Below are 26056 nucleotides of genomic sequence, written 5' to 3' on the forward strand. Positions count from 1 at the left end.
ACGTTGCTTCTTTGCCTCTAATATGCAGTATATGCATTCAAACTATTTAAACATATTTCATTCATGAATCTCTACACTTAATAAATTATATTATGGAATTGTTCCACTTTTAATTTCTAATAGAAATGAGAATTTACTTTGTTTTAACCCAGATAAGACTGACGTCCTATATATAGGACCTGGACGTTTTATTTTTTTAACATTGCTGTGTAAGATTTTCATAGTCGGCAATCATGATACCATAATCCTTATGTGTTATAAATTGCCTCCAATTTTTTTTCTTATATTTAGTCTGTCATAGTCAATGTTATTATCATATTTGTGTGAAACGTCCGGTGTCCTATATGTAGGACGTCAGTCTTATCTGGGTTAATACTCTGGCTTGCTCTTCTTCGATCAGAATAACTACATGAATTCATTTTAAATTGACAGTTATTTCATACTTGATTAGCCTAGTGATATTAATGAGCACTGCTCGAACTGCTCGAGTGCCGTCATGCGCAGTGTTGCCAATTCAGCGGTTTTTCTGCTAGATCTAGCGTTTTTCGGCGTTTGTTTAGCGGATAGAGTTTATGGAATTTGTATTACTGATATAGGGATTTAGCGGGTATTTTTAGCACTCACAGAGGCAAAATAATATAATTTTACAATGACAATATAGCAATTTAGCGGTTTCTGCACGGTTTCACAGCGGATTTTTAAGAATCGATTTGGCAACAGTGGTCACGCGACAATAAATTAAAATTGACTCGAACCCTCTCGAGCGTACTTTCAATGCCGCTTTTATGAACGGTAACAGATCAACTGTGGCAGATATATCGATGTAAATAGATGATGATATTCCTTCTCCATAGCAAATTTGAGTTTACGTTGGACACATTCACTGATTCCATAAGAAACAATAGGCCTAAACTATTTAGAGCAGTAGTTCCTAAATTTTTATAGGCGCGACCCACTTTTCAGCGAGACTTCTGATTGCGACCTCCACCCCCATTACCACATCGGTACTTAACCCCATTCAAAAATTAAAAATGTATTTAAAATCAAATACAATGATAATTTTACTCAAAAACATTGGATACGACCGAAAGAACGAACAAAATAGAAGTATATGATGCAACAATGGCACGAGATATTACGTAAACACCATTTCTTGTACTTCAAACTGCTACCATATTGGCGCTGTAGTAATAGTTCAATACGCATAGAAAATTATGCCTGAGCTTTCTGTTACCCAACGGATTGTAAAGAAACTTGGTTTCTGGTCGACTTCACTTGACAAAAAGAACTCATGGAAAATTCAGCTACATAAATTACGACATATACTGAGTTAGTTCTTGCAGATATTGAATTAAATTTGCATGGTTTTAAAAGAAAGTTTTTCCAGTATTTTCCGGAAGAAACTCAGAACATTTAATATTATGACTGTCACAGATTAATAATGAATCCATTTTTGAACGATTTCAATCAACTGGCTGAAATTAAAAACAAAAATTGAAGAAATAATCAATTGAACTATATATCTACTATTGATCAGAATATATATCTACTAATGGAAAGCTGAAACTACACTTTTTCGCAGAGCATAGAACAGATTATGATTAAAGAATGTAGAAATGTCTTGATTTTTACAGAAGAAGCTCTAAAAATTGTTATTTGCAACTTCGTATTTGTACAAAATAAGTCTCTTGTCTTTGTTTGTCGTGGAAACAAAAGCAACACATCCCTTCAGGTATAAAGTTATAAGATTACTCCTTGTGCATGGAATACAGAGTTCAGATTTGAGAAGGTACTTTCTGAAAAACGAGCACATTTATCGAATTAATTATTTTTTACCTGCAACTTCGTATTTTACAAAATAAGTCTCTTGTCTTTGTTTGTCGTGGAAACAAAAGCAATACAAATCTAGTCTTTCAGGAGAAGCTCCCTGTAAAGCTGATTTGAATAATTTCAAGGGAAAAATTGTTCCGGGGCCGGGTATCGATCCCGGGACCTCTGGTTGAACGTACCAGTGCTCTCCCAACTGAGCTACCAGGGAACTCCACGCGACACCGTCTCTACTTTTCCCTTTATATCCACACAACTCGCGTAGGCTGACGAAACGTCAGAGACCCACATCGAGTGCACACAAACTCTGTGTGACTTGGAATTGTGGTTTTCTGTTAACGTACACAGTGACGTATATATTATGCAAATCTAGTCTTTCAGGAGAAGCTCCCTGTAAAGCAGAGTTGTGTGGATATAAAGGGAAAAGTAGAGACGGTGTCGGGTGGAGTTCCCGGGTAGCTCAGTTGGGAGAGCGCTGGTACGTTCAACCAGAGGTCCCGGGACCGATACCCGGCCCCGGAACAATTTTTCCCTTGAAATTATTCAAAAGCAATACATCCCTTCAGGTATAAAGTTATAAGATCACTCTCTGTGCATCGAATACAGAGTTCAGATTTGAGAAGCTACTTTCTGAAAAACGAGCACATTTATCGAATTAATTATATTTTACTTGATAAGTCGTACTGAAGCATTTTTTGTATATATGTTTAACGTTGTTTATGTTCCTAATTATAAAATAAATGTATGTTAATAAAGTGTGTTTTTTTTTTTGTAAATCATCTAGCGACTCCTTCAGCTCTTTATACGACCCCCACTTTGGGAACCACAGATTTAGAGCATACTTACACGATGCCTCAATTAAATTATTGATTACATGTGTTCGCTTTATCTTAGTGACACATTTATATACTATAGACGGAGAAGGTGGAAATATGGGCTACTTCGTTTTTTAATATGTATGGTGTTGTTACATAACGGAAAAGCTCTAAAAGTACATCTCGTGTCCATCAGTCTGCGTGCACAAAAAGAAACAAACCAGTTGCCTTTGTAGTGTGGATGAGGTGTGTTCTTTGTGTTTTTCATCAATTTCAAAGTTTTTGCAGATATGTAGTTTCAATTTTATTTAAAGAAATATATTTCGTGTTTAGAAATCACTCTTGATGTGTTGCACTGATTAAGAATAGCTCTATCACATGGCATAAGAGTAATATCTATTTAGGACAACAATTGCCATACATAATCTTAAAAACCTTCATGAATCGATGCTGCTAATATGGACTACCGCTATGTGTCAAATATGGGATAGGTAGTCCATATTACCCGCACATTAACAAGTCCCGTATTTTCACTATCGTGATTTGCATTATTTGTTACTGAATATTGCCCTTGATGTGACACAGGTTCCCTACTTGTGTTTGTTTGTTTTTTTTTCGATTTTTTTTTTCTAATTTTTGTGGTAGCCCATATTTAGACCCCACTACTTATAGAGGACCGGTACGTAATTCTTTCAGAAAGTAATTATATGCAAATATCTATTGCAACTATTGACCTTTAAGACTGGACAAACTGTATATGAATAATTATTACTTTGTATGCCAATAAAGATTTCCAAGCAATATGCTACACCATTTTTCATTATTATGAGGAAAACAAAATGGTAGCCCATATTTCAACCTTCTTCTCTAAAGGTAGAAATAGAAGAGTAAGGAGAACTAAGGAGCATATCTGTAAGAAGTTAGAAACCGTTCACCAAATTTAACGTAATCGTACATCAAAACGGACCTTTAGGATAAAATTAAGAAGTTCTCAAATTATAAGATAGTTAATAAAAAGTAATTTAACCAATTTTAACAAACATTGTACATCAAATCGGTCCAGTTAATACAAATAAAGAAGTGCTTAATAATTATGTTCTTTAAAACAAGCTGCAAGTATTAATCATAAGCCGCATATCGTGTTCAGTTAATTAGCAATAAATTAATTACGCATAGTTCTTAATTCTGTTTATAGTCTACATTGTCTGCATGCTGATATTACTGAATAATTTATCATATTCATCTCTCTCATTGTCGAAGAATTTTCACGTACAGTGCACTGCGAACAATGCCATATTATTATAAACTAAATAACTCAATGTTGATTAATATGGCATCTTAATGTATTTTTTAACGAATTATTCCAATCATTTTGAAACGTCTGAAGTCAAAATGCAGTACTCTTCATGGCGTCATATTGTCTAATGTCTCGATTGTCTTACACATTTTTCCCATAACCAACATTTTGTCAAGCTCTCAGGGAGGTTTCATTGCAAATATCGACATTTGGTTATCACGGGAGCAGGTAACAGATCCGGAGACAAGCGTCGAGTCACACAATAGACGTCAGTTACACATGGCGTCTTGATTTCCGCTGGGGGTAGAAGCAACCCGAGAAGACTCAAGCGACTAGAATCTTCAGAGAAGTGGCGGGGCTGTTAATAGCAAAGACCTACATCCAGGCTGCAGCAGTGCTCCAGGGGCGCCATGTGTGGAAGTACTGGAATTCACATCCAGCTCAGGCAGATTAAAGTATTAGCATAGCTTTTAGTAGGGGGAAACTCCCTACTGTGGCTGAGTGGTCAGACCTTCAGCATGCCACGCGGTCCGAGTTCGAGTCCCGGTTAGGCCTAGGATTTTTCATTGGAATATCCATAGGCCTAACATTTGACGCGGACAAGGTTACTATCGGGGTTTTCCTCAAGGTTCTCCTGTTTGCCATATTAGGCAACTACAACATTTCGGCTAATGACGCACGTAGGGGGTTGGCTTAGGGAAGAATGATTGCCAGCTCGAAACCTTGGCACACAGCGAATCTTAGTGTTTGAGGGTTTCATAATATTCTTATTCATGAAAAGATCACAGTGCTGGGTCGTAGTGCCCCCTCCAAAAATTCCATTTCATTCCATTTCGATAGTCATGAACGTGGAGCCTGTAATATAAAATAATACGACAGAGCTCAAATGAATTGTATCGCTTTTAAAATATCATGTTTTGGAGACAGCTGTCTCTGTGAGACTACAGAAGCCAGAGCAGTGACAGAAGCATCACATTGTAAAATTAGGAAACATACAGAAAATAAGTAAAAGATCAATAAGATGGAGTGTATTCTGAACTATAGTGAGGGTCACATAAAAACAGTTGCTAATTAGCAAATATTGCCGAATTGTCAGTGTTGCAAACTGTTATCAGATATCACACGATCCTACGTACTAAATGGCTTATTTACTTACAGTACTTTATGTTGGAAGGTTTTTCTAAATAATTCAATAATTTGTAACATATTTTCGTAGGCGAACTGTACGGGAAAGGGATCAACATGTCATATATTTTGTCTGGCAATACGAAATTCATTGGCTTGACTAAACAATTGACTCACGAGACCTAACCTAAAAGTGTAGTTGTTTGACCACATGGAATTATTAGTATTAACTATTATGCATTAATATTAACACTGATATTAATTAATTATTAGCATGTTCAAATTTCACTAGCTTCCAGTAACCGGCTCAGAAATCTAGTACAATTTTAATTTCGTGGAACTCCAGTACTGACAAATTTGTCGATATTTGGCTCAGCTGCCAACATACCAGTTACAAAATCACTACGATTTGTAGCATTTGTCAGTATCGAAATTCGAAAAGAAGTTGGCAAAAGAAAATTCAACCTGCTAACTAGAAAATCACTACAATTCACTAGCATTTGTAGTAATGGGGAAAAAATGGTTAGGTTTCACCCTTAGGACATGAAGTAAGGTGACCCGAACTATAGACGGCGAATATTCTTCCACTGTAATATTGTAAAATAAATTACCACTGCCTGGAGCTAGTCTAACGGCTAACATGTTGAACAAGTAATCAACCAATAACAGAACATTGCACTGGAACTGTTATCAGCAAAGCCTTACACATTTATATTAAAATGTTAATATTGTAGATCATTCTTGAATCCAATCAGTTTCTATTTTCTTGTAGACCTGCAATGTTAATATTTCTTTACTCTAGCAGTCAGCGTTTCTCAAACTATGGTCCGCGGACCACCTGTGGTCCTCGAGTTCTGCCCTTGTGGTCCTTCAAAAAAGACAGAAGAACAAATAAAATTCAAACGAATTGCGTATCACACTATAGCTGAAAATCTCAGAATTTGCAAATGACACATGGCAATTGTCTTTCACTTTTTCTCCCAGTACTAATATTTTATGAAATTTCTTACCCTACTCATCTACCACTCTCCACTCTAGTCTCAGCAACAAAAGAGGGATTTAAAGCACTATGAACGTGGCGTTTCTAGCCACAATTCCCTGCATATCTGGCGCCGAGCCTGTAACTCAGCCATGGACCACCCCAATTCATAACAGAGGACCAAAGTACCGAACCTTTTCATGTACTGATGACTTTCTTAATAGTTTTGCCGATACCCAGTATGCATATTTAAATAATCACATACTGTACGTCGTACACCAGTAATAGAACGTGCAAAATTGCATCTTTACTTGTTAAAAATCGGGCATATTACTGCATTAATTTTTAAATTTGTTTTTCCAGATTACGATATAAGAAATTTTAGACTCCGCCTATTTTAAAATCCGACAGGTTTACTTTTTACATTTGCGTGTTTCGTCTCTAAGTGCCGTTTCAATTTCGCGAGTTTCATACACTCGTTTGAAAACACTTCGTAACAAACAACGCACCGAGGTTTTGGTTCGCTCTCATTACCACACCAAATAAATACAAGTTCCAAATAACTCTCGTCATATTTACGTAAGTATTTTTTCTTTCAATAGCTACCACTAGGACTACATATTTCTTTAATGGCACTATAATGAATATATGTATTTCTTCGCACACAGCTTCTGAACTATTAGCACTGCCTAAATGAAGCACATCATGTTCCTTTCTTTTCAAAGATCCGGATCGAAGCCAGTTTTCCATTATTTATAATGGGCACTATTTAACAGAGACATGGACAACTACTAGCGTGTACCACATAAGAAGAATTTCAAACAACTAGCTGCTAGCAGGCAAACGATGAATCAATAATGCACAGAATTTGTTATAAGTTACTTGTGATTGGTTACAAAACATATAATTACAAAAGTATTACAATTAATTAATTCTATTTTAAAATATAAGTATACTGGTATTAAAATATGCTACAAAAATGATAACTTTGCTTTCGAAGGGATCAAGAGTAAGGGTCCGCGGAACTGTTCTGACTTAAAAAAGTGGTCCGTACTTCAAAAAAGTTTGAGAAACGCTCTCTAGCTGATCCTTTGGTCATTTTCGCCACAATCTTTCCTTCTGCCTTGTTTTATTGTTAGAGGCAGAGCAGCGTTTCCTTACGCTAAATGACGTTCCGGATGGTTGTCTCTCTCAAAGAGTTATATTTTTACTTATGGCTAAACTGCATCACAGTGTTTAGCCATGCTAACTTTATGCTCACATCTTTGCTGTATGCTCACATCTTTGCTGAGTTTATATTTGTAATTATTGGACGTCTGCTGTTACTTATCATTACTTTTAAATTTCTGTCAAGGCTTAGTCACAACTTTCGCCATTTGAAAGTTAAGTCCCCCCCCCCAAGAGACTAAATTTAATATAATTTATTTATTTTTAATAGTCAATAACGTCATTACGGATAATGAGAACATAAGAAAATTGAGTAAGAATGGAGTTTAATGTTTCTACATCATACAAAGAATCCAATCTATTTAACATAAATAAGTGTTAATAGTACATAGATATAGAGAATAATTGAGTCGCCCAGAATCAAATTGCACTCTGTCCAAACTAAGATATATGGAATTAAGATATGTTTCAGTGCGGAATTTCGCAGGGAATGTGATAAACTGCTCGTTTGTTGTCAAACTGGAATTTATCTGCCTTAACGTTAGTAGTAAAACCACCGTTTGGAATCTAATTGCAATAGTCTTTCGTCTTTTCTGACAAATCGGATTTGTTGATAAACCTCAGTTGATTCTAAGTGATTCAATTATTACTTCACATATCTACGAGGGCTATTTTTTTTCAAGGTCCGAACGGCCGCGAAAAGAAAACCACAGTGAAAATCTGATGAAGCTTTGCGCAGATGTGTTGCGCAGTGTCTCTAGTCGATCGCGTCACATCGCACTTGTCAGTTTTGAGCGCGTAGTGAGCACGTAAACATGCCTACAACAATAGAGTCTCCCACCGAATGTGAAGTGCGTGCTGTAATTCGATGTCTTTATGCGGAGGGGTGCAATGCAGTCGAAATTCATCGACGAATGAGTAATGTGCAGGAACTTCGAAGCAGGACGTATAGAATTCATGATGCAAGCGGTCAGGAAAGGAAGCGAGTGTCAACCGATGATCTTGTTCAGCGAGTGGATCAGGCCGGTTCACAATTTCTGTGTTGAATGGTTCGTTTCCCAAAATTTCAAGGTCAGCTCTCTATACCATCGTGACTGAGAGACTTCATTACCGCAAACTGTGTGCGAGATGGTTTCCCAAGATGCTGTCCGACCATCACAAAACACAGCGAATGGACGTCGCCTTGACGTTTCTCCAGCGCTACTTTGATAGAGAAGATTTTTTGAACAAAATTGTCACAGGAGACAAGACATGGGTCCACTTGAAAATTGAAGAAACAAAAGAGCAATCTAAACAGTGGATGCATTCTCATTCTCCGAGTAAACCAAAGAAGCGAACCTTCTCCGTCAGAAAGTGTATGGCTACTGTGTTCTGGGACCGAAAAGGAGTTCTCTTGGTGGAATTCATAGAACGTGGCACGACTATCACTGCAGCCTCATACAGCGTGACTCTTCAACGTCTACGAACGGCAATTCAGAACAAGCGACGAGGAATGTTGTATTTATCTGAATTGATTACATTCTCACAACACAATAAATCAATAACAATTGCCACTTATTTACTCACATAGTAAGCCTCTCTGTCTATGACTGAACCGGAGCGAGATGTGATAGAAAAAAATCGTTCATACTCTTTTAAATATACAGTAGCTTGCTGCTCAAAAAAAGTAAAAGCTATTTGTCACAGCATTCTCCAAAATGTGTTAAAGAACATAAATTCATATTCACCTATGCTTAACTTAACAAGTCGAAATTTGATTTTTGTTCACAGTTATTTGTGATTCCGGTCACAGTCCGTCGCCGCGATATCATTTATTATATTACCTGAGGAAATATCCACTGCACCCCCTCCCTCTGTAATAGTGGCGTGCGGGTTGCATTTCTATTACGTCACCATTTCGTGGTGTTTGGCAACCACTGCTTCGTTCCATGAAGTTTGACAAGAGAAGTAAACAACGCCGGCAGAGGAGGAGAGAAGTATAATTGCTATTCAACCAATGGCAGAGGTCTCATCCCACGCTTATTTTGAAGTTGGTCGGGGGTAGAACGCTTCAGATCTCTCAACTTCAAAACAAGCGTAGAATGGAACCTCTGCCATTGGTTGAATAGCAATTATACTTCTCTCCTCCTCTGTCAGCAATTTTTACATCTCCTGTCACAAATTGTGGAACGAAGTACCGGTACAGTACTTATGCACTTTCTCAAGTTTTCTCCACACTACGATTTTGCGCTGGTTGAGACAGAGAGGCTGCTAGTGTTCTTAATTTCGTCTGTCCATCTTGTTTCTTGTTTTCTTCCTTCCTGGGTGCCGTTCTCCAATTCTCGGGTCCCATACCGTTCCTACATGTGCCCAGCGCTTCTGGTTGAATCGTATTGTGTCCTACCCATTTTCATTTCAATATCTGTTCCGTTGATATAGAATCTTTTAAACGTAATAAAACAATCGTATTTGGAAGAAATAGGCGACTTCTTTATAGTCAATTACACATCCCTGTAATTAAACAGCATGAAGTATAACAAAATAGATTCTTCCCTCATGAAAGTGTGTTTCTATGATGTGAACAACTGGGACACTCATGATATTACTTTTCTAGTAATTCGTAGGAAGTTCGTGTTAACATGTGTGTGATGGAACCAAAAGCTTTCGCTTCTTGTTTCTTCTGAGGCTGTGTTAAGTTAATAAGCTAGCATAGAGTGTCTGGAAGGAGGTATTGAGTTCTTAAATATTGCAAAACATAGGCCTATAGCTTTGCAAAATGAAGGAGTTATCTTCAAAAGCTCTTTAAATTCAATTGTTAATTATCAAATTCTTAGATCTGATAATTATTCTTGCATAGATAACTCCAAACGTTATATCTAAAATAGCGACGTAGCCCAACTAAATGTGTAAATTGTAAATTGCGCTGACAGACTCTGTAAACGGCTAAAACTGATTAATATACAAATTCTTTCATTCGTTGTTATGTCCAGTGTTGCCAACTCGATTCTTAATAACCCGCTATGAAACGGTCCAGAAATCGCCAAATTTCTATACTGTCAATGTAAAGTGACATTATTTTCCCGCTGTAAATGCTAAAAAACGCTAAATCCCTATACTAGTAATACAAATTTAATCAATTTTACCCGCTAAACTAAAATAGAAAATCACCAGATCTAGCGGGAAAATACTGAATTGGCAACACTGGACTTCTGCCTATTTATTATTTACAAATTCGTTCATTAATTTGTTCGTGAGTATTTCAAATCATCCTTCCAATTTATTTATTTTTAAGTTTATTTGTCATTTAATCATTCATTTGCATATTAATTAATTAATTTCACGTTTTATTATTCAGTAGAGAAGGATTACATTTGTATTTATCATTGCACTATTTATTGAAATATTGATATGAAATTGGATTCTTCTTTCATTTCTGTGTTGTTAGTTCATTCATATAACACTTCTGTCTTTGCGTCATCTACTTCTTCTTCGTCTTCTTCTTCTTCTTCTTCTTCTTCCGTAACTGTCCCACTTATTTATTTCTTTATCATAAGTTTCGAGAATTCTAACAATAATCAACAAATAAAGAGGAAGTTTCGACCTTGCCAACTGCTCCTGTACCGGTCTACGTCGTACTTCCACTAATATATCTAGCACTTTCTTTATCATAGAGCAATCATAGTGAAAAGTCTGAATTTGAGATGTGACAAATGACACTTTTAAGGTGACAGTCACCACAACGTTTTCGAACTCATCAAATAGCTCGACGGAGGGGAGACAAGATTATATGCGTGAATCAGCGAGATCAATTAATTCTAAAATTATCAAGTTTCAAATTTGTACTCACATATTGATCATTAAAATTACATTTATCTGAACATACCAATTTAGAGTCTGTGGTTTAATGTGTATGTTGAATAAAGAATTAGAAATGTGTATCTTCTTGTGGTGACTGAATATATTAATGAAATAAAATCTGTAGCTGTCGGCAGCGAAAAATCTTACAGAATAGTAATAAAATGACATCTAATTTTGTCAGCTACGTGTGTAGTAACAGTCAATCTGTCGCGACAAATTTGACAAACTCATTCATTTCAGTAGTCTATATTGTGACGTCCACATAAGTGTCGAGTAGCTTTAGTAGGTTACGTGTAGTAGGTACATGCTAGTGTGAACGAAAGGGAAGATGTATATTTAAAATACATCGCGGAGTTAATACCATTTTCATGTTTCTGACAGCAGGCAGCATATCCAACGAGAAACTGCGCATTATTCGTGAAAACGTCAGCATAAAATTGATTTTCCACATTACAGCGATGACTTGTGAAGTAAATTAAATTGTTGGGATTACAAGGAGTTTTATTTGAATAAGTTCTTACCATCATCATAATTATCATCACAACCATCATCATCAGTCACAAATAAGGTGTTGTGATATATTCTTGAAGAGTTTTGAGTATCATGGGGAGCAGCACAATGTCGAAGTCTCTAGAAGTATGCCTCCTCAACCTTTTGTTTGAGAAATGCTTAGATTTTTTAACACAAAGTACAAGTTTGTAGGATAAATTTCGTATGCTAAGTTGAGAAGTGATTACTGTTGCTTTAAAAAAATCCTTCCACAGAATAAAATTTAATATATACAGTATATATTTTATATATTTTTTGTATATATACAGTATATATTACAGTATATATGTCAGTTTGTCGCCTATGGAACTCTTTACCTCGTCATGTCTGGGATTGCCGAACGGTTAATCAATTTAAATTAAGAATTACATACTTTTTCATGAAATTGATTTGTGAGTGTTAGCCGATCTTTAGAGGTTATTCTGTGCATATAAATTGTCATTTAGGCCTATCATAAAGTAGAATTAGGATATGAATTGTAAATAACTTAATTATGTATCATGTTCAGTTAATATTTCATTATAGCCCGTGTAAGCTTATTAATGTGTATGAAAATGATATTTATATTTAAGTATGACTTTCCTGTTTTTGTCATTATTTCATTATGTATTTTACTTCTGGTAGTGTGGAAGAGAAGGCCTCATGGCCTTAACTCTACCAGAATAAATAAATAAATTATATATATATATATATATATATATATATATATATATATATTTCTCCTCTGTTCTTTATCTTTACATTCAGGATCTGTCCACTCTCTCTTCTACTGCTCTTCTTGCTTCCTTCCCTATTTTACATTTTTGCTTCTGTTTTCTTATTTTATTTCTTCGTTCTTTCTTTCCTCTCTATTTTCTTCCTTTTCTTTTTACTTGGCGTATTTATTTTTTTCTTACATGAGGGCGGCAATGAACCTCCGGGTTCCTTAAAAGCCCTAAGTAAATAAGTAAGTTACTTAGTAATTTAAAATAATAAATTTATTAAATTCGTCATTTGAAACATGTCCAAAATTAACAAACCATTACCTAAGAGTCATTTCAGAAACCCTTCCATTAAAAGAGCAAAATGGATTAGGCCAAGTATGGACTATATTATATTTACCATTTCCAATTATTGAAAAACAGATAGAGTATAACATTTTTACATTTATAACCTTTGTAGAATTTGTTAAAGTAGGTATTCGATACATACCCCACAATATTTTTAGTCGAATTTATAAAAAACATAATATATAATAACTCTTCGATTAAAATGAATATTGTTAAGGTATAAGTGAAAAGTTAAAAGGCATTACTCATGAGGTAAGAAAAGAATGCCTAAAGTCTCTTAGCTTATTTAATTCGTTCAGGATGGAGCTTTTCCGGTTACCTAACACGTTCGGCCTGTGTAGGATCTGAAGTATGGACCTACAACTTCACCGGTACAAAATTCAGATTTTTCAACAACAGAGCAAGCGTGACTGGCAGTGCATGTACAGGCCTGAAACTCGCTATAAATAGATTAGAGGGATATCCTGAATTAATGAACTCCCTGATTATGACTGATGAGGCCAGCTTCCATTTGAAATGGATCGTAAACAAGCAAAATTTTAGGTACAGGTCACCAAGCAATCCAGAAGGTCGATATGTAATGAAAATGTTATGGTATGTTTCGGTGCACGAATGATGGGAGTAATCGCACCATAATTTTTTTAACAGTCGGTGGCTAGCCAATAATTGTGAATGGGGAACGCTACTCACAAATTTCGAGAAATTTGCCATTCCTGAACTTCAAGAGCGTCAATGTTAACCGAAAATCCTTGGGTATCAACAGAATGTAACCATGTCACATAATTTCTCTCTTATCATGGACACACTGCGAGAATTCATTTCAGACCACATCATTTCGCATTGTAATGACATTAATTGACCTCCAAGATCATCTGACTTAATTTCTCTGGACTTCTTCTGTGAGACTATTTGAAGAAAAGTCTCAACCAGAGTGGGAAGCGTTGAAGAGCTGAATGTAAGAATCAAACAAGAAATAATTTTAAGTTTTGAGTTCCTTTGTTTTTCCAGTAACATGAACTGTGTGTGTGTGTGTGCATGCGTGTGTGTATGTGTAGCCAATATCTATAATGGCTTAACATATTCAAATAAGTTACTTTATAACTCTTTTAAAATATAGTTACGTAATATTTATGTCTTTTATTAAAAGTGCAAACGTTTTCACCCTCCTGAGACATCATCAGGCTAGAATGACAATATCAAATATCAAAATCAAAAGTTAAAATAAAAATTAAAAAATAAAAATATGTGATGACAATGTGTTGTACAACTTCATTTTATGGAGAAGATGGAGTGTGTTTCATGCTAAACATATCTGTATAATACAAACAAGCACTATATTGTGTCTGAGAATTTATGTTCTACAGTTGTAAATGACAAAGTCGATGAAGGAATATTAAACCATTAAATATAACACTTCATGTTGGTCAAAGTATTGACAAACTACCTAAAATGGCTATTGGTTGTCATTTTATTACATGATGTGAAAAAGATGAAAAGTACTTCTATTGGAATATCTACTTTAAACACTGTATTGTGTGTAAGAACTTTGTGTTCTACATTTTATTAATAATTGTAGAACACAAGGTTCTTACACACCTTTTTTACATCATGTAATAAAATCACAACCAATAGCCATTATAGGTAGTGTGTCAATACGTTGACCTACATAAAGTGCTATATTCAATTGTTTTAATATTCTTTCATCGACGTTGTCATTTACGACTGCAGAACATAAGAACCTTGTGTTCTACAATTATGAATAAAATGTAGAAGACAAAGTTCTTACACACAGTACAGTGTTTAAAGTAGATATTCCAATAGAAGTACTTTCCATCTTTTTCACATCATGTAATAAAATTACAACCAATAGCAATTTTAGGTAGTCTGTCGATACGTTGACCTACATTAAGTGTTATATTCAATGATTTTAGTTCTTTCATCGACGTTGTCATTTACAACTGTAGAACTTAAGTTCTCACACACAAAATAATGCTTGTTTATGTTATACAGATATGTTTAGCATGAAACACACTCCATCTTCTCCATAAAATGCAATTGTACAATACACATTGTCATCACATATTTTTATTTTAACTTTTGATTTTGATATCTGATATTGTCATTCTAGCCTGATAGTATCCCTGGAGGGTGAAAACGTTTGCACCAGTAATAAAAGACATATAAAATGTCACGTAAATATATTTTAAAACAGTTATAATGCAACTTGTTTGTATATTTATTTCTTATTAAGCCATTAAGAATGATTATTTAAAATTATTGATAAAAGTATATAGCATTTGTTTATCAGAACATCAACATGAATTGTAAATTAAAAAGGTTAGCTAAGTTTTTGACAATAATTTTTGTATTTGTAATAGCAGCTGTAGCAGCAGTAGTATTTGTAACTATAACCGAAGCGATGATTGAAGACGTCTTGTGTGGATACAGTTCAATACATGTCTTTGGAAAACAATTACGGCTCTGTGGTCAAGATTATGAACTATATTTTTTTAACTGTGACATTTATGTCTGCAAATGATATAGTTATTAATTAAACTGTAACATGTGTTTATATTATTATTTTATAATCGAAAAATGTGTATTTTTATCATAGTGAATGTTTTTCCATTATTTTAAGACCTAGTTAGAGGAAAAGACTCTTCGAGGAAACCACGAGGCCATTTCTGCCTGCGACTTTGACTGTCATGGCTCCAAAAAAGTTGCAGTAAGAAAGAGAGTGTAAGGCTCGTTACACACTTGAAGAAATCTCGCTAGCGGGAAATGTGTTGCGAGAAAGAGGAGAAGAGCCTTCCTCCACACACTTGGCTAGTTCTCGCTATCACAGATCACACCTCGCTATGATCATCTATGCACTGCCTTCATGCAGAGTATTTTTCTGATTATAGTAATTACTCGTTGGGAGAAATATTATAGGTTATGTATTTACATATATTGTCGCGTACTTAAATATATAACCTGTAAGTATATTGTCGTACTTTACAAATTATTTACGAACGCTAGTATATTGAATCTGAATCTTCAGACGATGACGAAATGGAGTTTTACGAACATATTTTGTTTGCGAAAAAAGTAGGCCTAAAATTAAAGCCAGAAATATTTAGAAATCACATTGTTCTCACGAAGATAAGGGCGAGTTTCGGACACTGATTTCGATTTGGATGATGATACGTTTAGGCGATATATCAGGTTGAATAGACCTCAGTTTTTTTCCATTCATGATATGATACAGGATTCTTTGCTATGTTCTGATCAAAATTATGTAAACTGTTAAGACATATATTAGATACATTATTTCAAACGTTATAATTAATACTATTAAATCTCATCAAAATAAAATACAGCCCTATTTATTTTCAGATCACCTGATACAGTATTTTTATCCAGATTTTTTCTTTAAGTGTCGTGTTTTTATAGTTTTCATCCCATGTATCATATAACTAGAGCTATGGGTGACATCGTACAAGTTCGAAAAGTTTCTGACTGCAATTATTAGCTATCTTTCCTCACTGTCAATAAAAATAAACAATTCACCGCCACCTGTGATATTACTTCTTCATCTTTTTCTACATTCATTCGTCATAAAGAATATAAATGTTAAACATATTTGATAAATGGGTCAAGAAAATTCGCTGAGTTACCGATTTCATCGAGAAACTCACTCAAGGTTTTCACCTCGAACGATAATCTCTTCCAGTGTTTGGACGTCCATTTGAATCCATGTTATCAATCTTTGAATTTTCTCGCAACACATTCCTCGCTAGCGAGATCTGTTCAAGTGTGTAACGAGCCTAATACGGACTGTGATTCACCTTGGGTTTTCGGCATCCGAGAGAGGTAGGCGTTTCAATGTTTCAGAAAGGACAGCTCGGAGATGGGTGAAAAATTATCAACGTTCGGCAAATTTTGACCGAAAACCTGGGAGTGGCAGAAGAAAAATTTCAACACCATAACAGAATGCTATATTAGTGGCAGAGTTTGGCATATACCGCTGCTAATTTGAGGGCAGTTGTTAATTTTCCTGACCACGACCAGAACGTAAGAAATCATTTAAGGACCGCCAATTTGAGATCTCAACGTGCCATTCCTAGGGAAATTCATAAGGAGTAGCATATAGTAAAAGAGTTTAGTCTTTGTAATGGGAAATGGTGATCGGGATTGGAAAATGGTAATCTTTTCTGACGAAGTTACTTTTTGTGCTACAAAGGAAGGACCCAGTCTTGTATATCGTCCTCCTGGCACTCGATTAGACAATAGATACGTTGCCATTCGTGCCCTGAGTGGTATAGTGTCCGTGTCGTGTTGGGGGTGGATTTATCGTCATGGAGTGGGCACAATCAATCGCATTCGCGGGAAATTGAATCAGCAGAAATATCAATAGTTGCTGGAATGCTATATAGTTCTCAATGCTAGGTTGTTATATGCTGTTAGAATTCTTCAATTTCAGCAGGATAGTCATCCATTCCACACATCTCAATTGTTTCGAGACTGGTTTGCGAGGAGACAGGATATCGAACTGATAGACTGTTGTCGTCGCTCTCCGGACTTGAAACCTTTGGAGAATATGTGGACGCAATTAAAGAAGCATATGCAAGAAATTGGCCAATCCCCCTCCAAGACTTCCTGATGATTTGTGGAAGCTCGTCCAGGACACCTGGGATGCCGTGGCTGAGAACAGTCGCTATTTGAAAAGACTAGTCGATTTCATGCCCACTCGACAGCAAGATGTGATCGAGATGGGATAAAAATGGAACTAAATATTGAATCGTGGCTTTTCGTTTTGTTTTCTGTTTTTTTTTTTTTTTTTTTTTTTTTCTAAGGCAGACGCTAGTAAGTTTGTTTTATTTATGCCACGAAAGATATTTTTGTTGAGAATAAAATCTTTGTTTCTTTCCATTTGCAGCCATAATGTCATGATAAATAATGATGAAATCATGGCATAATACATTTATGAACCTGATGTTAATTACTAAAACAGTCATAACAGAGACAGGAGCAATTATATTTTCTCGCTCCTTAAAAAAAATAAAAAAAAGATTAGATTATGTTCGAACGCACGAGTTTATGAATACCAGCCTAGAACGCTAACACTACGCTACAATAGTGACATATAACTGTAGATATCAGGACAAGTGGTCCAACATGTAACATCGCCTGTCTCCAAATTGTAGCGAAGATAACCGAAAGGAACTTAGATTCTAGGAAGCGATCACTTTTTTTTTTTTGACAACAGTAAATGATGTGCATCTGTGGCGAGTTATGTCGTGTATTACTAGGATGAGTGTATGCGTAAGGTAATATAAACTCTTGTGTATCTCTTTTACGAGAATTCACTTTAGTCAACAATAATTATTATAATTATTTAATATCACTATGTACACTTAGAAGTAAATTAATTATCTATTGAAAACTTTGTGTTTATACGTCTAATTTTATTTAATTTGCATGGAATTGAATGAAGGATCCTTCATTAGTTATTGTAAAGAAAATTTTGTTGTGTCTCGTGCGAAATTTTTCCTCTGAAAAGCATGACATCAGTTCACAGGAGACGGGCGATGCATCGATTGGGTGCTTAGGCCTGCGCGTTTTACATTATTTCTACGGATTCGCCTTTCTTTTACTTTATTCTGTTTTTATGTTTCTTAGCCTTAATTCTGTTTGAGATAATCTCTTCGCCATTCCAATATTAATATCCCACTGTCAGATGTCACAGATGTACGGGGCAAGGAAAAAATCTTTTCTTCTACGTACTTTCAATTAACAGTGCAGCTTCATGTTTAGATATTAATTTCAGTCACTGACCTAGTTATGCCACTTCTCTGTCACTTATTCACTTTAGTGAGAAGGAAATAGTTAACATGCTCGTATATTAAATAAACTGCATGTCTTGGAATTATAATTCCGTATTTTTTAACAAATTTAGTAAGAATGTTTGCGTTTGTTTTGTTGTAATGACACTCTTTCCTTAGCTGAATATTAGTTATTACAGATTTTATCTGCACAACTACAGAATGAAGGAGACAGCCATGAAAATGCTTGTAAATTGTAGTTATAGTTCTGACTTATTAGTGTGAATTCATTTATAAAAATTAAGTGTAAAACATTTGTAATCTAATACTATATTAGCTAGCTGTACACAAAAAACAGACATATAACACTAGCGAAGAGCCATTTTGTAACTGAAATTAAACTATTATCTTTTACTCAATTTTCAAAAGCTCCACTAAAAGTTTCTATCTGTTAGGGGTTTTCAAGATACGTTTAATTTAAGCATTAAAACAGGTATAAAATATTGCGAAACCTGTACGCTATAAACATTAATTGCATAATTATTCACCCAAATTCACCAAGATCCTAGGTGTAATCAATTAGATTTTTAAGCCTTTTAAAGTCCACTGATACACTAGACTCAGGGTATAAAAAAACTCTTGCAGACCAGTTTTCACATAAGGAAGTGAAGCTTGGACTATCAAAAAGGGTGACGAAAGGAGACTTACAACAGCCAAATGCAATTTATGAGAACTGCTGGTTACTCTGGTTACTCCCTCCTTGACCATAAAAGAAATGAGTACATTTTAAAAGAATTAAAAGTAGATTCAATTACCCTGTACTTAGAACAATACATACTGAACTGGAAAGAACATGTTGCCAGGATGCCCTCCAATCGCTTGCCAAAACTGATCTTAATCTATACTCCAAGAGACCGAAGAAACTTGGGAAGACCGAAAAAGCACTGGATAGAGACCGTAACAGACCTCTAGGTCTAATACGTGAAATGGTTATGATGATGATGATGATGATGATGATGATGATGAAAAAGAAGAAGAAGAAGATGATGATGATGATGATGATGATGATGGTAACATAGTTATTCCTATGTTCTACAAGCGTATGAGCTGTGGTACCCGAAAGTTTGAGCCTATCCATGTATCTCGTTACAAAGTGAATTTTACAACAACGTGATCCACGTATTCTACGTAGTTCTTCCCATCTATTTCAGGAGAAAAAAGAAGTTGCAGATGTTATGGCACCTTCTCAGACTTAAAGGAAGCTCAGAATATTTTATACAAGAAGCTGTATTTTATGTGTAATAAACAATTTAAAATACCAGTGATTTCGTTTCATAACAAATCTGTGATGCGTAAAACGCATTTTACTATGTTACTGATATCACGTACTATTCGTGTTAAATCTCAAAACGTCGCGTCGCGTCGGTAGCTGCTAGGACGCAGCTCAACTTTAACGTTGTTTTAAATCCACTGTGATGGGATCGAATGCAATCTAATGCATGGATGCTTGTCCGTTGTCAACGTGAGATTCTGTTCGAAGCGTAGGCGTAGTGCTGACTGCACGTCGCGGAGTCTCTACTATAATTTCAGATTAACTGATCCTTCGAAATAAAACGGGTTTGAGTGAACTCTGGCAGAGATGTGAAAAACTCCCAGCATAGTATTATTATTGCTAATCTTACTAATAATAAATCTGTAACCGAAATTTTCCTGGTAATTTTCGATTTTCCAAAAATAATTGCTGTCAACATGTATAATTAATTATCCTGAAACCAAAAATCGCTTTTTTAAATTTTTGTTTGTATGTCTGTCTAGATGTTTTACCTTTTCACGCGATAATGGCTGAACCGATTTTTATGAAAATTGGAATATAAATTAAGTTCGTCTAACTTATATTGTAGGCTGTATGGTATTTAAAATACGTTATTAAAAGGAGGTTATAAGGGGGCCTGAATTAAATAAATCGAAATATCTCCCTTATTATTGAATTTCGTGAAAAATGTTACATAACAAAAGTTTCTTTAACAATGATTTCCGATAAGTTTTATTGTATGCAAAATTTTTATAGTACTGATATTCAATGAGATAAATGAGTTTTAAAAACTAACAATGCATTTTATTAGTCACCTAATGGGCTGTAATTAAATGAAAACAAATTACTTCGTCTATAAGGGGCCTATGTTTGTATGAAATAATCTCAGAAGCCAATTAACCGATTTGTACAATTATTATTTCATCATTGGAAAGTATAGTTTCTCTAGATGGACATAATGCTATATAATGTTATTACAGTAACTTCTGAGAGAATCGAGAACAAGTAAGATTAAAATTGATTCTTATGCGCAGAAAACGTGATAGGCTATTCTGTATATTATTCGTTTTCTGTATTTCTTAAAATAATGTTTATGTAGGCCTGCCACATTCATTTTCATCTCAAAGAATTAATGAACAACGAGAGTGTATTGATTTAGTATGCAGTAATAGTACGTTAGCCTAGCATTCCATTAATTTAACTATGCTCAATTGAATTGTGTTAAAAAGATAAAATGAATAAACTATGCAATAAGTGTAATGCAAAAAATTGGATAATGAGCCAAGCAGATTATATTCCGCTGTTGTAAAAGTTGTTCCTCCTGAAATTCAAGAGCCCCCACAACAAATTAAAAATGTAATTATCGGAGTACACCCGTTATCAACACACTTTTTAAACTATATAAAATGATATAAGACTGTACAACATCTTATTTCAAGTGGCATCGTTTGCTGCAAAAGAAATAAGTTACATAAAGTGAATTCTACGCCATCATTTAAAGTTCAAGCATGGGCTTATATCATTTAATTGCAAATCTTCTTCCAGCTTGAAGCTGTAGTCGGGTGGTCCGGCGATAGTGAGATATTTTTTTTTCTCCTATATAAGTTATAGTATAGTTTCAGTTTAGATATTTCTATATTTCTTTGAGATGTTTGTTTAACCTACGCTACAGGGATCATTGAAGCGCGTAATAGGCTCTTTATTCACTCAGTCTGACAGGCGCCTAACGCATTTAAGACCAGTAGACGCGAGGTAGGTTACTGAACTTTAGTATAGCATAAAGGGGTTTTTCCTGTCTAGGAACGCGTTGGTAGCGTTGTTTGTATCTGGCAAACAATAGTAGCGTCTGGTGAGCGCGTCACCTTAGTGAGCATTTAAAAGGACGTGAGCCGAGAGCGTGCCCACGAGACGATTGCCGGCCTGTGAGCCGAGTGTGTATTTTCGGAGACGATTGCCGGCCTGTGAGCCGAGTGTGTATTTTCGGAGACGATTACCGGCCTGTGAGCCGAGCGTGTATTTTCTCAGAATATTACCGGCTAGTGAGCCGATCGTGTGTTTTGGTCAGAAGACTGCCGGCCAGTGGCGTGTTTACTCACTTATATAGTCTACGGCCTGTGAGCCGATCGCGTGAGTATTAATAATATTTCCGGCACTTGTTCCGATCGTGTATATCTTATCATTCTCCGTTTCCCAGCCGAACGAAGTGATAAAGTGTAGATTTCGCACCTTTTAGCTTTGTGATTTACTCAATAAGTTGACGGCAGCGATTTTAAACTGGCGTTAGACGAGACGCCGAAAACACACGGAATGACAACAGCCAGTATTCCGTCGCTTGGACTCAAGCAAGGGAAGTGAGCCGAATAAATACACATAGTGGAACTTTACTCCTTGGTTTCTTTTCGTGGGAATTACCAACATCGCATTACATCCTACGCCCACAAAACCACAAGGTCCCTGAGAAGAGATCTCCTCTACCGGGGGACAAGATCCTCCATCACCCACCGACGTATGACTGAGTTAGTGGACTTCTCCTCTGCCGGCGGCGCGACAGAGACGAGGATAAACAACAACAACGTGAGCCACCAGGTAAAACCCGTCGCAAACAGCTGAGAGAGCCTTAATTTCTTTCAAGTATATTTCATTTCAGATTCTGACCAATTGTCTATTAGCTCTAATATAGTATCAGTTTTTTTTTTACTTTTTAGTAGGTTATTTTACTATGCTGCATCAACATCTTAGGTTATTTAGCGTCTGAATGAGATTAAGGTGATAATGCCGGTGAAATGAGTCCGGGTTCCAGCACCGATAGTTACCCAGCATTTGCTCACATTGGGTTGAGGGAAAACCCCGGAAAAAATCTCAACCAGGTAACGTGCTCCGACCGGGATAGTATCAATCTTAAAAGTAGAGTTGACTGAACAACTCCAGGAAGTATTGCATGATAATAACAGTTAAATCCATAGTTTTAATTACAAAGCTGTATTTAGATTTGTCAAAATTTAATTCTAAGAAGTGCAGCGAAGCGCACCGGTATGGCTTGTAATATTACTAAATTTAAACTCTAAGATCTACATTAAATTTAACAGTCCCTTTGTTAAGTTTCATTTATACATGCTTTAACATCTGTAGTCATATCGCGTGTTTTAGGATCTGTGGGTATACCAGAAGGCGGTTTTCCTATTGCTGATTTCCTGTTTCTGTTGTGTGTTGTGGATGGATTGCGTTTATGTAACTGATTCAGATTTTTAAATTTTTTTTATTTATTTAACTAGCTAGCTAGCGAGTACAAATTGCATTTATAAAACAAAAATGTTTCTAGCCAATACCGTAAGAGCCAAGCTCGTGTACTGGTCTTAGTCAATAATATAACATAAAATTTACAAAGACAGTTTACTAAATACAGTAAGTAACTTAATTCAAACCAATAAATACAACACAAGAGCAAGAATAAAGAAGAGAAATAGAGAGAAAAATACACATTTAATATAAATTGACAATCCGACAGAAGCCAGTGATGTCGACAGAAATAAAAGGTAAAAAAAAATACATTTGTTAATATTATATATCATGGATAATTTTACAAATTTCTTTTTTAAAACCTTCAATTTTAAAATATTTCAAATTTAGAAAATGGTTTGTAATTTTATCATAAAGTCTTGGATCGAAACTAGCACCATATTTAAGAGAGCTACACTTGTATGACATTTAGGCTCAATTATTGGGAAAGTAGACTTTTGTCTTCGAGTACGATATTCATGTCGATTAGATTTATGTTTTATTTGATTTCTGTGGTAGTAAGTTAGTAAACTAGAAAAATCTGTAGAAATTAAATTTGTTGGGTAATCCATATTTTTGGTCAGGCAAATTTTTATTAATCTTCTGTATGATAAAATTAATGGATTAAGTACAGATGATGCTACTCCACCCCAATTTATTATACCATATTGTATTAATGATTGTACCAAAGCTAAATATTATTCTCAATTCCTCCTTAGTGATAAAATGTCGAAGTATTATGAATTTATAAATTGTCTTTCTTACACTTGTACACATGAAATCAATTTGTTTATCCCAACGTAAATGCTGGTCTATAATAATTCCTAAATATTTAACTTGTGTGGAAAATGTTAGATGTGGGCAATTACAATAACTATTTGTTAATTCATTACATGAAATATTATGTATTACTAAGATTTAGATGTAATGTTTTTGATATTGGTGATTGAAATATAAATTTACAATCCGCATTTGTCTTTGTGAATGAGGGGAACCATGAAAAACCCCAGTCAGATTGGTCGGCCAAGGAGTTTGAACCCGGAACCTTCCGAATGTACCGAATGCGTACCGAATGCGAGTCTCAAACGCTACCGCCTGAGCCAACTCGCTCACTAAATTTAACATTGTATATTACGGCATATATAATTTTTAATTCAACTGTAAGCACCAATATATATTAAGTAAATAATGATTATTCATTATGTCTATTTCTTTAGTTGAAATAATTCTCCTAATATTTTATAGACAGGCATTCTATACCTGTTGTATAATAGCTTTCAAATCGAGTACGGTTATTGTAAACTTTTTTGAAGGTAGTACGCAATCCTGCTTTAACTGAAGAGATTATAATAATTATTGTGGGGGGAAAAGTTGTAGAACCCAGAGTAGTTCATTTCGTATTCCAACGGATTGAACTTTCCTAGTTCATTCTTTTGTCCTTTTTTTAAATTATTGCGGTACTGCAGTACTGCAGCACATAACAGAAATTTTCTCATAATAATAATAATAATAATAATAATAATAATAATAATAATAATAATAATAATAATAATAATATTATTATTATTATTATTATTATTATTATTATTATTATTATTATTATTATTATTATTATTATTATTATTATTATGGTAAAACCTTGCTAGAACGTATCCTCTATAAAAAGAAAACCTGGACAAACGAAAAATAAATTTGGGAACGGAATGATTTCCTATGTATTTATTTATTTTAGTAGGTTATTCTACGACGCTTTTATCAACATCTTAGGTTATTTAGCGTCTGAATGAGATGAAGGTGATAATGCCAGTGAAACGAGTCCAGGGTCCAACACCGAAAGTTATCCAGCATTTGCTAATATTGGGTTGAGGGAAAACCCCGGAAAAAAACCTCAACCAGGTAACTTATCGCGACCGGGAATCGAACCCGGGCCACCTGGTTTCGCGGCCAGACGCTCTAACCGTTACTCCACAGGTCTGGACTTTGTTATGTAAAGTAATACTTTAAAACGGAAAACTGCCTAATGCGAAAACGGAATCATTTTTGCGTACCATTTAGGTAAAAACCCTGACTAAAACGGATAATTTTAAGCGTAACTGTTGCTAAATTCTATCAAACCATTTTTAATTTTGCGATAATACTGTACGAAACATGGCATAATTTTTTTGTGTGACTGTACATACAATGATCTGGAAGACTTTCGCTATTCTTTGTCAGGCGTTGGGGGTAAAGCTTCTCTAATCATATCACTATTCTGTGCTTATTGTCAAAGGTCCAGGCAGGTTACTGACCTCCTGCACCATTCTTCCAACCCTCTTGCATTTTTGTTCATTTATTCTCAGTTTTGTGCTAACAAGCCAATACAGTGATAAAGGACAGTGCGAGTAGAATAAAACTGTGAATAATTGTAGTGTAGTGTCAATTTAGTTTCACATTTCCGTTTATTTCTTCTCTGTTTTGTGTTAATATGCCAATACAGTGTTAAATAACAGTGCGAATAAAATAAAACTGTGCGATTTAATAAAAAAGCTCAGATGACCAGTTCTATCATGGAAGAGTGGCTTGTAGTCTTTTAATGGCGCAATGAAACGTCAAGGTCGTAAGGCCATACTGTTTTTAGACAATACTACCTGCCATTCAAGGATTGACTTGTCTAACGTGAAGTTAATCTGTTTTTCACCAAACACAACTTTAGTTACACAACTGATGCATCAGGGCATAATTTACAATGTGAATTGATGCAAGACGAGAAGTAAATCCTACAACGTTCCCTTCAAAGAAAGTCGCGGCAATGCACTTTAAAAGAAATGTGGTTGCCTAGAAACTAGGGCGCAGAGAGAGGGAGAGAGAGAGAGGCTGCAATTACGTAAGTTAATAATTATGAAAATAAAATTCACTTTGCATCTACTGTAGTAACTATTATTTCAAATTATTTCTTCATTGTGTTGTTCCTACAGTGAGCATATTATAGTAGTTTATTCCTGTTTTGCCAAAACTCAACCCCTTATAAAACGAAAAC

General features: G+C 35.1%; 1 protein-coding gene across 1 annotated transcript in view; it reads right to left on the minus strand.

Moving 5' to 3' along the window:
- LOC138705025 (protein CIP2A homolog) overlaps positions 1-26056 on the minus strand; it is a 720063-nt gene that overhangs the window by 457128 nt on the left and 236879 nt on the right. The gene's annotated exons all lie outside the window — the stretch shown is intronic.

The sequence above is a fragment of the Periplaneta americana genome, chromosome 8 (genome assembly GCF_040183065.1).
Source record: "Periplaneta americana isolate PAMFEO1 chromosome 8, P.americana_PAMFEO1_priV1, whole genome shotgun sequence".
NCBI classification, from domain to species: Eukaryota; Metazoa; Arthropoda; class Insecta; order Blattodea; family Blattidae; genus Periplaneta; species Periplaneta americana.